The 12,554-nt window shown below is 46.0% G+C and overlaps 1 long non-coding RNA gene across 1 annotated transcript; it reads left to right on the top strand.

Annotated features, from left to right (window-relative positions):
• The first annotated feature begins 3,844 nt into the window (after positions 1 to 3,844).
• Positions 3,845 to 5,905, top strand: LOC123162939 (uncharacterized). The gene is made up of 3 exons (XR_006481584.1): positions 3,845 to 4,062; positions 4,169 to 4,342; positions 4,422 to 5,905. It is a non-coding gene; the product is annotated as an uncharacterized lncRNA (long non-coding RNA).
• The last annotated feature ends 6,649 nt before the right edge of the window (positions 5,906 to 12,554 follow it).

Genomic DNA, 12,554 nt, shown 5'->3' on the forward strand with positions numbered 1-12,554 from the left:
GGAGAGTAGCCTGTTGTTTTAGGTAAATGATAAGCTTCCCCGTTTGTCAAAACAAAGTGTGGGATTGAATTCATATTATGACATGTTGCAACTGCGTAATATGTTGTATTGATTGTTTTGTGTTGGACAAGCATTTGTTTTGAAATTACGTATGGATAAATGCCGGGTCACCAATGTTATTTCGTAGTAGCCTTTGATCTAAGCAGAATATGCTTATTAGTGTTCTTGATTCTTTATGTTATTTTGCAGGCTTTCTCTCAACTCTATTCTCAGGAGGGGGCCTTACTCATGGCACCCATTTACATAAGGTATCTCTTGGAAATCATATGACATGCATGTATTAATGTTTGAACTTTGCAACTGGATTTGGTACTAAGACATGGTGTAAGTCGCCTGTCAATTTTAGGTCATCATCCTATCTCTAATTGCTAGATTTTCATGATCAGGCTTACATTTTTTCACTATATAGATTAGAAACCAATGACACCGTCTGAAACAATAATGTGTCTTTCCGTGGATGTTTCAGTAATGGGCATTGTAATTCAAAAAGGGTGTGTTTCTAGAATCAACTGTGTAGTATTTTGAGGGCAACATGGATGTTTATAGAAGTATCATGTGGTGCACAATCATATTTGATGGCAAGAGGCATGGTGTTATCAGACTGTACATGTATCTTCTGATTGTCTTGGACAACATATTTCATAATAGGTTGACATGGTGAATGCACTATGCCGCCCTTATGACTAATTCTAACAACAATTAGGTTATATTGCTTCTGTCAATCAGTGCAACTTACATATTGCAGTTATTTCAAAGCCACGTGCATTGTCCTTCATTGTTCTTCATCTATAATACCTAAATAGTACATCCCCACTATGTTATTTCTCTTGACATGCAGCCTATCCACATCAGCAGCCCAGCCACGTCAGCATTCTGTCACCCGCTTACAGGTGGGACCCACTACAGGTTGACCAGCGTATCCACTGCCTTGGCCGGTTCTTTATTCCCATTGTTTTAGTTAGTGAATCGTTTCAGTTCCGTGCGTTCAGTTCTGACAAACCAGCAATCACATGCAGCCCACTTCGGCCAACATGCAGCCCAATATTATATGCTCCAATACCAGCGCAATATGAGTTGTGCAGCGACGTCTTCTCCCCTTCCCCTTCCATACCGTCTCTGCATCTTCTTTGATACGGTCCTTCCTAATTAGTACTCCCTCCGTCCGGGAAAAGTTGTCCAGAGCGCAGTGTAATGTTTTTTTTGTAAAACAACCCTCGAAATTTGAAAACTGTCTGAAGTAGGTACCAGTCTCCTTCTCCTCCCTCCGCCCGTCCTCCGCTCGTCGCCAGGGGCCGGCGCGGTCGGATTCCGCCGCCGTGCTGGTGATTCCGGCGCTCGCAGACACCCACGAACACCCGCGCCGCCCACCCGAGAACAGCTGCCCATTGATTCCGCCGCCCACCGGAGGCGAGCTGGTCCCTGATTCCCCCGCGCGTCGCCAGGACCAACCGCCGACCACCTGCGCGATTCCGCCGCCACCTACCTGCGTGATTCCACCGCCCACCGCCACTGCCAGCCACCTAAGTGACGGAATCGCCCACCCGACGGTCACCGAGCTGGTAGCCAAGCTTGGCTGGTGGAACGCTCTTTCCTCGCCCCCGCCTCTGCTGCTGCTGCTGCTACGAATCCAATCACCGGCCCCGCCTCTCGTAGGCATTCCTGGACGCATGAAGATGTTTGGAAACAAACAATCAATCATTTTTTGGAAGCAAATTAACTATCCATTTTTGGAAACAAACAATCAATACAGGTTCCTCGAGATTGGAGTATATTTCCAAATAATTTCAGTGCACAATCAATCAATTTTATTTTGGAAAGAATCAATATGATTCCACCAATTCCTCAAGTCTGGAGTATATTTCCAAATATTTTCAGTGCACAATCAATCAATTTATTTTGGAAACAAATCAATGTTCCACCAGATTCCTCAAGACAGCAGTATATTTTTCAAAACAATCAATCAAATGTTGTAGTCTTGACCAGGAGAATAACATTTTCAATCAAAAAGTTGCAGTCTTTATACATACGGTTTTCTTCAGTTAGTCTTATGGGTCATCCAAAAAATAGTTCATTGGAACATTCTTGTTGACAGCTCCTTGTGGTCAAATTCCAAATTATTGTAAGGAGTTAACTGAATTTAGTTTCGGTAAAGTTTACAGTAAAGCCAAATTAACTGAATTTTAACAACAGGAATTTTCTTGCTGGCATATCTGAGAAACTCTAATTTTCTCACAATTTATCTAAGAAACTCTAATTTCTCACAATTTTTTTGCACTGCAAATTCACACTGGCGTTGCAAATCGTCAGGTGTAGTACTAGCATTGCATTGCAAATTTACCATATATAATCCCTCATGACAGTTAGATGGAGTAGCACTCTTGATTAACAGGACAAGAACATGGTGGCAACACTGTTAGATGGAGTAGCAACTAACAGGGTGTGTTTCAGAATTAACAGGAACATGGTGCATATCTAGACTGTGTACTCTTGATTGCGGTGATTTTGGTAGATAATGTACTCCAGCAACGACATCTAGACACACAAAATCTTCAGATCCTACTACTCCACATGTACTCCAGAAATCACAGTTTCAGAATTAACAATCTGACATTGATTTACTGAACTTGGTGAAGGTAGATCAAAATTTCAGTGCGGCACTGAATTTGTAAACATCTGAATTACAACACAGGATACTGACAGTAAATAAATTAGGCTAGATTTTGGACACATTTTGTGCAATCACTGAACTACAATGGACAATTTTGTTAGCTAGCAGCTCCTGAAGGAATACCTGTCATTGGCCTCAATAACCTAGACCTGCCCACCATTGGGGAAGCATAAGTTAGCAGATGAGTAAATGTTGATGTTGATTTGGATAATCAGAGTTATGACCAAGTTGCAAACATCAAACATCACATTTGGTACTGCAGGCACTAATGACTGAACATCACATTGCAGCGAGCTATAACAATTAAATCACTGAACTAACATCAAAACCTACTATAGTCCTGCAGGCACAAAAAAGGAAGGGGAATGCTAAAATAGCAGCTTGTTGAGCTGGTTCGTCAAGTTCAGGAATTTCCAGAGAGGTTCAATGCAATTCTTTGCAAACTGAATTTCAACATTCTTCCCGTGAAGCACAAAGATCACATCAAGCACAGCGGGGCAATATCAAGCGATTGGGACGCGGCATGGGGCTGAAAGGGGCAAAGGGCCTGACCTTATCGTCAAGGACAAGCCGCAAGCGCGCCACGGCCTTGCTCTGCCTCCGCATCCGGCGGCCCCGCACGGCGATCCCGAGCAGCGCGATGGCGACGGGCACCGACCACGCGCTCATCGCTGTGCGCGTCGCCCACAGTAGCAGCACCTCCACAGGAAGCCTCCACCACGGAGGAGGAGGACCTGGAAATGGCCGCCGCCGAGTAGATCGAAGAAAAATTGAGCCTTCTCCTCACCGTGGATCACCATGGGGAAAGAGGAGGGGAACAAGGAGAGGGAAGCTGCGGGGGAGGCGTGGGGTGGGTGAGGCTTGGGGCAGGAGAGCTCCGGCGACGCGGGGACCTGCGGGGGGGCTGCGGAGGAGCCGAGCTGCCGAGGCGCGAGGGAGCACGACAGAGGGGCGGGGGAGACGACGGGGAGCTGCGGGTTTGTCGGGAATTCACTGAGGGTGTTTTCAGAAAAAGACCATGGAGACAACTTTTCCCGGACGGAGGGGTATCAACCAACCATATCTCCACATGATGTAATCCTGCGCCATTCGAGTCCTTATAAAACGGAATACTGCATCTCCTTGCCTAGCATGCATTCGCCATGGCCTTGCGATGGCTCCAGTTGATCTTCTCGCCACCATCACTTGCGGAGCAACACTGGGATGGTTAATATTTGGTCGATTTCGTGAGTTAGGAGGTTGATTTCAATTCATGATTTGGGTTATCTATATTATTCTTTGGGAAGATCGATTGTTGGAAAGATTGACTACAATTCCCCCTGATCATTGCTAAGGTCTGTTTCCCCATCAAAGCCTCTGAATCTGAAACAAGGCTTCATGGATTTTTTTGTTCTCCTTTGCTTTCTTGACCCCTTACCCATTAACTTGCTCTGAACGCAGACCAACACATTGACGGACGAGCGATCGAGGTGCTGCATGCCCTCGTCCATGCCAATCCAATCCGACAAGGAGGCGCGACCGCCATTGCTCCATGACAGCGTGGGGCGACACCTTGAAGCTCTTGATCTGGACCATCTGGCCCGCCTTCTACCACATCATCTTGCAACACAATAGGTCGTGCATGTGCATCTTGCCTCATCTCTTGCTATGGTTTTTCACACATATTTCTGATTTCTATCACCAACACAAGCAGGTCATCACCCTGCGTTGGGGAGAAAGAGCCTACAACCCCGACTATTAGATTCGTGCTTCCTTTGTATTGTTTCAGCACATACTGTCAAAATTGCTTTTTTGCAATCCAAATGCTTGATTTGCTGCAAGCTGATTGAAGTCATGTGCCCGATAAACAACAACATTACGAAAATTTATTCAAGGTGCGGACAAGAAATTTGTATTACAGTTGAACCTTACCATATACTGTATTATGTTTAATTCCCCTGATGGTCATGTTGTTTTCTTTCTTAACCTTCTCTGATTAGTGTACTTACTGAAATAAATTATTTCAGTATATGTTTGGTCACGAACTGATCATACTACTTTTAATCAACAGATACTAAGATGATATACAAGTTTGGTCAAAAATTGGTCATACTGAGAAAGGTGATTTCATTGTTACATTATAATGAAGCCATTTTCAACGGTTTTCTCTTTTTTGTACTTAAAGTGCTCTTCTCCTAAAAGCTCTTTGTCACACTACCATCCCGCAGCAACGCACAGGGCATTATCTAGTTTTTTTAATACATCACACCAACAATTTGTGTTGCTCCGGATAAAACATATTCTCTTGACAAAGGTTTGGCTTACAAAGGCATGAAGTTATCTGTAGCACATAATGTATTTTTTTGTTAAGTCCTTTCTATAGCTTTTCATCCTGGTGGTGGAATAACTACAATAAACAAGGTAAGGCTCTTATTCGTACAAATGGTATAATTGGGTCAGTGTGTATTATAGCAAAACTCACATTAATTATCTGATACCTGGACATTGAGTACAGTCCTTTGACACCTTGAATCATTGGGTTTACTCCTTTTTGATCTCACAAGATCTTCCTCGCATGCTTACACCTTGATGAACTGTACACCAGGAATTTTTATATGAAAATAAATAGAATTCAATTCTTTGCTGGTGGCAATGGGTGGATCAATTAACCAACTATCATGCACCCATTATATCTGGTGCATATGCATTTTTTATGTAGGCTTGGAACTTTAGACGTGAAAATTAATCATGACCAAAATTACTTTAATAGAATGGAGCAAATATGTGATTTGAATATACTGGAAGAAAAATTCACCGATTTTTCAGAGATTAGTAACCCTTTTTTGCTGGTTGTTGTCAAGATGGCTGAATAGGTACTCCGGTAGCTGTACTAGGAACATCTTATATTTCAGTTGGTATCTGTAGTTTCAGATTGCTAGCTAACGCAACTTAACTTGGAAAGTTCCAGATAGTTAGCTAATGAATCTATCATGGAAAATATTGTACCATATCATATTATGAGTGTAATTTTGGCTGTCTTTTGTTCGGGTCATTTTCTTACACTGATAGCAAACTGTCTTTTCTTTTTAGCGATTTATTGTGAAAGTTTATTTATCTCTCATGTTACTGACCAATCAGTAACCAATCTGGATAAAGACTAAGCAGAGAATATAATCTTAGTGAAGACATTTCAATGGAGACGGGGATAGTGTTGTAAGAGTAAATTTATTGAACTAGGGCAATAGGAAATTCTATTGCTTGGTTTCTACATTCCCTTTTCGATGTATTTTTACACATTATGAACTTGGCGTTGATGATATCTCACAAGCAAATTTGAAGCTTCTCTACAAATTTCATAACATGGTTGGAATTGTTGTCCAATAAATCATGTTCCATTCTCTCCACAAGTATGCGCCATTTATTTTTGGTCACATTCCTTTTACCAATTGTTCAGTCATTTGCATTATATTTTTTCCTTGTAGTATATTTCGTCGTCCGTATTGGACCCTATGCCCAATGATAGTCTAATCCCGGGTACTCTCATTGTTTCTCAACTTACATGATGATAGCGAGCCATGTATCGTGGCTGGGTTCATATTCAAGCTCTTTGAGTGTCTTTCTTTGGATCTTTGAATGCATGTTTTTCATGGTTTAGATACACGGTTATGATTGCTAGTAGGTGTGTTGTTGAAATTAGAATGGGTTGGGACGTGCATTTGCACGTGCAAGCTTACTAGTAACAAAACAAAGCGTACGCAACAGACTTGAGGGGGCTAGTGTGCGTCATTGTCAACCCCAAAAAGTTTGCACTTTATATTATTTCATTCATTTGGCGACACTAGACCAATCCACTAAACAAAAAAATGCAACCGCGCGAGCCGGAAGCACTCAGATGATTTACGGAAACACTAACGCCCACACGTGTGGTCGTTTGCATCTCGCCCACACGCGTGGATCCGCGTCCGTTTGTGGGTGCACGAATCTTGGCATGTTTGTGGTGCCACGTAGGACTGGGCTGGTGTGTGGGCATTTATCCGATCGCCCACACGTCTGTTTCACCACATAGAGGGGCCGGTGTGTGGGCGTTTAGTAGTTCGCCCACACGCCAGTTTGCACTCACACACAAGGGCTGGTGTGTAGGCATTTGCCATCTCACCCACACACCCGTCTCCTCTCCCACACACAAGCTGCCAGTTGCCATGTGTTTTATAGTGTACATGGCTACTGCCCTAGTGTGCTTGTAAGCAGATGGCAACTCTCTCTTTTTTTACCCGAACATGTCAGTTACCATGTGTTTTGCAGGGTACACAGCACCTGCCATAATGTGCTTGTAAGCAGATGACAACTCTCTCTTTACCCAAACATGTTGTTTTGTCATGTCTTTTTGTAGCGCTGCACGACAACTGCCTAGTGTTAGTAGGTGGCAACTCCTAAGGTTTTCAAATCATGGCCAACTGTTGTAAACCAGACCATACATGGCAACTGCTTAATGTTAGTAGGTGGCAACCTCTAAAGTTTTCAAATCATGACAACTATAGTAAACCAGACCATACGTGGCAACAGCTGCAGTTGTCGAAAATGGCATTTCGCACTTGACCTGAGATGGCAACTTTAGTTGTACGACATGGCAACTATAGTTCAGCATCATGGCAACTGCAGTTAAACGGACATTGAAGAGGGTCCGGACCATGGCAACTGCGGGGATGCATGCTGACTGTCACGCGGGGGCATGCGGGACTGTGAGGTAGGTGGCTAAGAGAATTCGTGTGGCAGTTATCCATTTTGCCCACATGCAGGCGTGTAAGAGGGTATGCAAGGAAAAAAAGAGGCGTGTGGGTGCTAGTTGTTTTGCCCACACATATGCGTGTGGGCTGGTCCTCTTAGACACCATACAAAACGTGTGGCCAAACCCCTTAACGCCCACACATGTGGCAGTTATCCTCGTCCATGATTTATTATCCACTCATACACAAAGTCTGGAAGACCCACCCCGCGTCGTCCTCCTTGGGTGGCTCGGGGGGAACCAAGCCGCCAGTCAGCAACCACCACCCCCGCCCTCTTCCGCATCACTGTCAACCCCATGATGGTGGCGGCGGAGCGGATCTGACGCATCTCACGCTCCCTCTCCCCCTCGCGGGCCTTATCCTCTTCCGCCACAACACGTGTTCCTCGCCTCCTCCCTCGCTGCCGCTGTCCTGCGGGTCCGGCAAGGCATGCGGGTGCCCTGGCCGTGCCTTGGGGCTAGCTCCGAGACCCTGCCTCGCGCCCCCGTGCGTCCATGTCCTCCCCCTCCAGCCCGCCGGGATCTGGAGCTCTATTTCTGGCCGGTTGCGTCTTTCCCGGCCGACTGTGTCCTCTGGTGGGCGGGTGCGCCTGCCACGGTGCGGCTTCCCTCCCTCTTGGGAGCTTCGGATCGGCTACCCCCTCTTGCACTAGGCTGGCCGAGGCTTGGCTGCGTGCCTGTATCCACCCACCATCACCCCTCCTCCCTGCAGGGGCGAGACCTGCCCGGCGGTCATGGACCTGCGCGCCCACTCCTGTGTCTCGGGAGTCATGCTCCTTCCGACTCCTTCGGCTCGTCGGCGCTTGGGCGCCTTCGCACCCCCACCCTATTGGTGTCTTAGGTGGCCGTCCATCTTGGTGCTCTTCGATTCCGGCGCACTTACAGAGTTGCGTCCCCTTCCAGCTCCATGGGCTAGCCGTCGTCCTTGCTGCTCCGGTCCCGGTAACCAGGATTCGCGCTACTTCTGGATCTTGGCTCGCTCGGGCCTTCGGCCACCATCGCATCCCTCGTCTCCCCTCATTCTGTCCAGTCACAGCCCCCCACCTCCGTGCCCCGTTTGTCCTTCTGCTGCTCTGTTACTCGCGCGTCCGGCGGCGCCCGGTGCCTCTTCGGTGGCGGGCGTGGCCCCCCTCCCGCGGTTCTGGCCCGACCTATGCCACGGTTCCTCTTCTTCGATCATGTTCTGATGGCTTGGGATTGGTCGGACTATGGCCAGGTAGAAATCCCTGCATTCAATGCTGGCAGCGGCAACAACGGTGATCGTCCCGTCCTTGGAGGCATTGTCCTGGCCGATTCCGAGCCCCTCTTCGAGAAGCGGGGCAAACCCTAGGTCCGGCTATCCGGATCAGACTACGGCGGCATTCTCCTTCATGAAGGCGTCGTCATGTTTGCTTATGGCATCCTCGGGCCTCGATTTGTGGTTGTTGGTCGCCTTGTTGGTGGTTTGGTCTAGTTTTCAGGATGGCGAGTTTAGCTGTGTTTTTCTCATTTTGGGCCAAGCATCCCTTGTTTCTCTTCTCCGATCACCATGTTCATGCCTCTTGCGTCTGTGTCATGTGTTGTATCACATCTTGTACTCATTATGATCTTCTTCTATCAATGAAAGATACACAAGCTTAGCATATTCACGAAAAAAACGCAACTGCACTGCACGTGAGTTCTGTTTCATGCTTGTAATTTTTCTCTTAACCCATGCGACTCGTGACTAGCTTCGTACATGCTGTTGTGGACATCAATTTTGTCCATCCAACGGTGGTCACCAAATTTGTGCGGACTGTCCGGACGTCTGAAATTCCAAGATTACGCGTGTCTACCACGTCGGACCCACCCAACCCCGCCCCTCCCCTCTCTTCCCCTCTGCACCGCATTCATGCCATCCAAAGCGTGAAACAGACGGCCACCTACCTACATTCATGTCGGCTGACGAACGCGGCAACCCAGAAGCCTACTCTGGTCGCTGCATGCATAGAAGCGCTGGTTCACCTGGCCCCGCTATGTAAGCAGTCTGGCCATGGACGCCATGGACAGAGGACCTACACAACCACACCGCTGACTGGTCTCTCCTTCCCTCTCCCAAATATGCACACCTCCACCACCGGACGCCACGATAAGCAAGTCCGAGACCTTAAAGTGGTTCCCGACGCTCTCCTCTAGATCCTGGCACCGCCGCCCACAGTCCGACACCTCCTCGCCAAGGCCCACACTACCATGGGTATGTGTTTGACTTGAGTGACCATCTAGCTAGCCACATTAATGAGAAGCTAGCTCTTTTGTTTTTTGACATCTTACTGAGGAGCTAACTTTCTTCTTCTTCTTTTTTTTCAAGCGTAACACACGCGTAAGGCGGATTCTGTCATACTGGTTGGACATTCTCTTGTTACCAAACCAAAAACTTTGTGATGTTCTTGTCTTACCCCTGGACCTCTAAAAACATACTCCCTTCATTCCCTTATAGAAGGCCACTATGAAAAATACATTTTGCATCTATACAAGGCCACTAACAATAATCGAGGCAAAAATTAATGAAGTTTCCTCGTACTAGCAACTTATTTCATAGTTGCATGCATGTAGTCATAATGACATTGTGCTACTTTCTTCCCATTCCTTCCTTGCATGCATGCAAGCGTATTAATGAGCCTGATTAACGAATAGAAAAGTTAGATTGCAAAGTAGTCATTAAATTTTACCTTGGTACCTGTAATTTGAGTTTGTGGCCTTGTATAAGGGAATGGAGGAGCCTAAAAACAGCTACCTATAAGAATAAGCAAACTGGCACCATTCTATATGTGTAGAGCAGGAAGCAAGTATTTCCATCGGATCGACTATAAGCGAACAAGCTGCTTTTTACGCACCTCTCCACCTTACTCCCTCTATTCAAATATGTATGGGCTAATACATTTTTAAAGGTTATGAAAGTGCAACTATCCCTAGGTGGTTTTGGTAATTCCTAACAACATATAGCTCATTGAGCTAACACTATTTCAAGATAAATATTTCAGGAAAAGCTCAATGAATGGTATGGCATGGATGAGAAAAGTGGACCCCTCAAAATGCTAAGGATAAAAGGATTGGCTCAAGCTTCAAGCTCAGGACTCTACATTTTATATTTTAGTGATCCAAGATCACATTGAGTCTATAGGAAAAGCCAACACTATCAAGGAGGGATGAGGTGTTGCTTAATGAGGTTCTTGCTTCAAAGTGCTTAGTGATATGCTCCAAAACCCTCAACTACTTTCCCACATCCACATATGACCTAAACCAAAAGTCAAACTCGGCCCCACCGATTCTTTCTATCCGGTGCCACCGAGTTCAGAAGTCATAGCCACTGCCACAAACCCTAGGCAAATCGGTCTCACCGATAGGGATCTCGATCTCACCGAGATGGGATTGTAATCTCTCTGTTTCCCTTCGTAATGTTTCGGTACCACCGAGATGAGCGATCGGTCCCATCAAGATTGCAATGTAAACTCTCTGTTTCCCTTTCATAACGTTTCGGTCCCACCGAAATGAGCGAACCGGTCCCACCGAGTTTACCTGACCAACTCTCTGGTTAGCTTATTACCAAAGTCGGTCCCACCGAGTTTGTGTAATCGGTCTCACCGAGATTACCTTATGCCCTAACCCTAACCGTATTGGTCCTACCGAGTTGCATGTCAGTCCCACCGAAAATCCTAATGGTCACTAGGTTTACTGAATCGGTCAGACCGAGTTTCTTAATTCGGTCCCACCGAGATTGGTAAATTGTGTGTAACGGTTAGATTTTGTGTGTAGGCTATATATACCCCTCCACCTCCTCTTCATTCGTGAAGAGAGCCATCAAAACAAACCTACACTTCCAACTTACATTTTCCGAGAGAGAACCACCTACTCATGTGTTGAGACCAAGATATTCCATTCCTACCATATGAATCTTGATCTCTAGCCTTCCCCAAGTTGCTTTCCACTCAAATCTTCTTTCCACCAAATCCAAATCCTGTGAGAGAGAGTTGAGTGTTGGGGATACTATCATTTGAAGCACAAGAGCAAGGAGTTCATCATCAACACACCAGTTGTTACTTCTTGGAGAGTGGTGTCTCCTAGATTGTCTAGGTGTCACTTGGGAGCCTCCGACAAGATTGTTGAGTTGAACCAAGGAGTTTGTAAGGGCAAGGAGATCGCCTACTTCGTGAAGATCTACCGCTAGTGAGGCAAGTCCTTCATGGGCGACGGCCATGGTGGGATAGACAAGGTTGCTTCTTCATGGACCCTTCTTGGGTGGAGCCCTCCATGGACTTCGGCAGCCGTTACCCTTCGTGGGTTGAAGTCTCCATCAACGTGGATGTACGATAGCACCACCTATCGGAACCACGACAAAAACATCCGTGTCTCCAATTGCGTTTGAATTCTCCAAACCCTTCCCTTTACATTCTTGCAAGTTGCATGCTTTACTTTCCGCTGCTCATATACTCTTTGCATGCTTGCTTGAATTGTGATACGATTGCTTGACTTGTGCTAAGTTTGCTAAAATCTGCCAAAGACTAAAATTGGGAAAAGGATAGATTTTTATTTGGTCAAGTAGTCTAATCACCCCCCCTCTAGACATACTCCCGATCCTACAAGTGGTATCAGAGCTTTGCTCTCCATAGCTTTTGGTGGTCATAGCCTTGGTTTCACAACCTAGGAGAGTATGGCGTCTAGCGAGGGAAACTACCACCATAGAGGTCCTTACTTTGATGGTACGAATTTTGCTAGTTGGAAGCATAAGATGAAAATGCATATTCTCGGACATAACCCCACCGTTTGGGCTATTGTGTGTATTGGCTTGCAAGGTGAATTCTTTGATGGGAGAGAACCGAACCGTGAAGCTAGCGTGGAAGAGTTGAAGATGCTGCAATACAATGCTCAAGCTTGTGATATACTCTTCAACGGATTGTGCCCCGAAGAATTCAACAAAATCAGCCGTCTTGAGAATGCAAAGGAAATCTGGGATACTTTAATTGGTATGCACGAAGGTACCGACTCCGTCAAGGAATCCAAATTGGATGTGCTTCAAAGTCAACTTGACAAGTTCAAGATGAAGGATGG

The sequence above is a fragment of the Triticum aestivum genome, chromosome 7B (assembly GCF_018294505.1).
Source record: "Triticum aestivum cultivar Chinese Spring chromosome 7B, IWGSC CS RefSeq v2.1, whole genome shotgun sequence".
Classification (NCBI taxonomy): domain Eukaryota; kingdom Viridiplantae; phylum Streptophyta; class Magnoliopsida; order Poales; family Poaceae; genus Triticum; species Triticum aestivum.